The sequence below is a fragment of the Canis aureus genome, chromosome 4, assembly GCF_053574225.1.
Source record: "Canis aureus isolate CA01 chromosome 4, VMU_Caureus_v.1.0, whole genome shotgun sequence".
NCBI classification, from domain to species: domain Eukaryota; kingdom Metazoa; phylum Chordata; class Mammalia; order Carnivora; family Canidae; genus Canis; species Canis aureus.
The window spans coordinates 68,166,431-68,169,577 of NC_135614.1; the positions used below are offsets into that span (position 1 = coordinate 68,166,431).

At 39.1% G+C, this 3,147-nt stretch overlaps 1 non-coding gene across 1 annotated transcript; it reads left to right on the forward strand.

The window, feature by feature from the left end:
- The first annotated feature begins 2,428 nt into the window (after window positions 1-2,428).
- Window positions 2,429-2,535, forward strand: LOC144313183 (U6 spliceosomal RNA). Its single transcript, XR_013378906.1, has one exon. It is a non-coding gene; the product is annotated as a U6 spliceosomal RNA (small nuclear RNA).
- The last annotated feature ends 612 nt before the right edge of the window (window positions 2,536-3,147 follow it).

Genomic DNA, 3,147 nt, shown 5'->3' on the forward strand with positions numbered 1-3,147 from the left:
ACTGGGGTGATGAACACTGAGGGGGGCACTTGGCGGGATGAGCACTGGGTGTTATGCTATATGTTGGCAAATCGAACTCCAATTAAAAATTTTTTTTAAAATATGGTCTGGGAATGGACTATCAGAGCATGTAGTTCCTGAATAAATAAAAGAACCCAACATTTATATAATAGTAATTACTATGGCATATAGGTAAAAGACATTAGGATTTAAAGTCAGATTTTTGCTATCATCTCAGCTTCAGAAATTACTTTTTGCATTAACTTCAGCAAATTCTTAACATTATAAGCCTCATTTCCTCACCTGTAAAATAGGAAATAATAATTCTACCTGTTTCATAGAATTATTATGAGGATTAAATTTAATAAAATCCTTAGACCAAATGTTCTCAACTAGGGGCAATTTCATCCCCCTAGACACGTTTAGTAATTTCTGGAAGATATTTTTTATTTGCCACACCTAGGAGAAGATGAGAGGCTGCTACTGGCAAGTAGTAGATAAAGATCAGAGATGCTGCTTAATATCCTACAATACACAGGACAGCTCCCCAACAACAAAGGCTTTTTTGGACTAATGTATTAAAGATGCTGAGGTTGAGAAACCCTGGCTTAACCTAATACCTAGCTTGCAGTATGCAGTCAATAAATATGGTACAGAAACAAGAGGAGGAAGAGAAGAAGGGACGATATTGTACAAAGGAGATGAGTTCACTGCGGCTGCCTACTTGTTAGATAAATGTCAAACTATCGTGAGCAGCTGTCATCAAGTATATCCCTAGTCCCAGTCACCAGCTGTCTTTTTTCATGGACAATTGGTAGTAGGATGACTAGATAAGAATTATAGACTGGTGGGCCCTGGTCAATCACCTGACCACAATGAAGTTTTATAAAACAGAGAGTGACCAAACCTCCCTATAAATGAGCCACATGGCCACCATCTCCCGTCCAATGAGCAAGTATCTCAGGCCTGAGAACAACAAATGGCAAGACCTAGTAACCAAGGTCGGCAGTTCATTCTGTCCACTAGCCTTGAAATAGCAAATTATCACAACTCAGTTCTGATGGACCACACATGTATTTAAAAGGGACCTCAGTACACTACTTAAACAGGCCTTGCATATAGAACCTGCGAAGCCAAAAGACTTCTGATGATCCTTCAATCCAGACGATGGAGTGGCAAAGCTAAGAGTGGCTGGGGACCGGAACAGAAGATGCCCTGATGAGTACATAGTCTCAGTGATAGTGAAGCCTTTTTCAAACTGAGCTTCAGCTAACCACACTTTGGCAGAACAAAATACAGAAGCAAGGCTCTGCCAACAGAGTCTCGAGCCACAAACCAGAGAGCAATCTTCATGTATACATGATGTGGAAAGAACTGCTTGTCAGATGTTGGTTTTTCTCAGCCACAGCACACATGCAGTGGTATCATCTTCAAATTAGGAAGGACAATTTGATTCTTTGACTACCCAGGCATGCGGGGAACTAATGAAGGATAATGCCCTATGTTGACAAGTTAATGTCTCAGCAGGGAAGGCCAATTAGGAAATGTGTCAGTTAGGGTGCTGCCTATACTTCCAGAATCAATTCAAACAATGTCTTTGTTTGAACTGACATCTCAGGATAATGGATAAAATACTGAGGCTCCGGAGTTAGATGGAATTGGGTTTGAATACAAACTCTGCCATTCACTGACTGTGCAATCTAGGAAAAGCTATTGAACGTCTCCAGATACCCATTTCCTTAATAGTAATAATGGCACTAATGGGGATGGGGGATGATAATACTGGCAACTTTGTGGAGTCGTAGTGAGCCTTAAATGTGACACTTCAGGTGTAATTTCTACCATCACCCCTAGCAGAGTAACTCTTTGGTAAATACCGGCTGTCTTGTGGCCATCGTGATCCATCAAAGAAATCACTTACCTTTTCTTCACATCTCCTGAAATATTTCCTATATTTCAGCAAAAGAACACAGGTCCTGTCAATCATATTACATGATGATAACTGTAAGTTGGGAGACAGGGGTCCACGTACACCACATAGAGAAGCATAAACCAAAACTGTGACCTGTGAATTTGTTCATGATTCTTCCTAGACGTGGACATGGCCTTTCTTCAGTTTTGATGTATCTATTCAAATGTATATCCTTTTCTTTTTCACATTCATATTGCCACCATTTGGGGAAGAATACATACTTCCTTTGAATAATTTCTTCCCCACACTCTTTTCTTTCTTTGCTGTGACGCTTGCCAACCATTGTAGAAACCTTCAGGTACTGGCAGCAACAGAAGTTCCTCTGGGAGAAGTTTGCTGTCACTCACTGCAATCATTCAATCTCAGGAACTCTACTGCGAAAACAAAACCATCTTTTTCTGAAATTCAGAAGAAGCTAAGCTATCTAATCATCACACATTAGAACATAAGTGCCTCGTACTCACTTTGGCAGCATAAATACTAAAATCGGAATGATACAGAGAAGACTAGCATGGCCCCTGAGTGAGAACATAAGTGCCTCAACTGAACTTTAAAAGACAGTCTTCCCCCTAAACAAATACTTGGTAAATATAAGTAAGTTTCATAGATAAAGGCAGAGTTAGTAATAAGTTAGAATACTGGAATGGAATGAGGGAAAAAAAAGGAAAGAAATCCAAACTTAATTAAATTGACATTTTCCATGATTGTTTTGTGACTTGGGATATATCAATCTTCACTGGTAAGTGAAATGTGATGAGAAATGTCAAGAATGCTAATATTTTTTTGAGGGCTTACTATTTTCAAGGCACCATTTTAATCTTTTATATATATTGTCCCAACAGTCCAATAAGGTGGAAATTATGGCACCCTCATTTTCTAAGATGAGGGAAAGGAAGTTTAGAGAGGTGAAGTCCCAAGATTACACAGCGAAGAAGGGGCAGATCTGGGGTAAACTCAAGCAGTAAGAATCTAGAGGCTTCTCTTTCAACTCCTACTCTTCAATGACTCTAAATGAAAGAAAAAGAATATTGCCTATCAAACCACTTAAAATCTAGGCAATAACCCATTTCATGAAGTAACACCATGAAATGATTACTCTCATCATGTAACAATTTAAATGGTTTTGCTTCCAACCAAAGATCAATGCTGTATTTTAAGGAGAGGAAAGAGAGTTT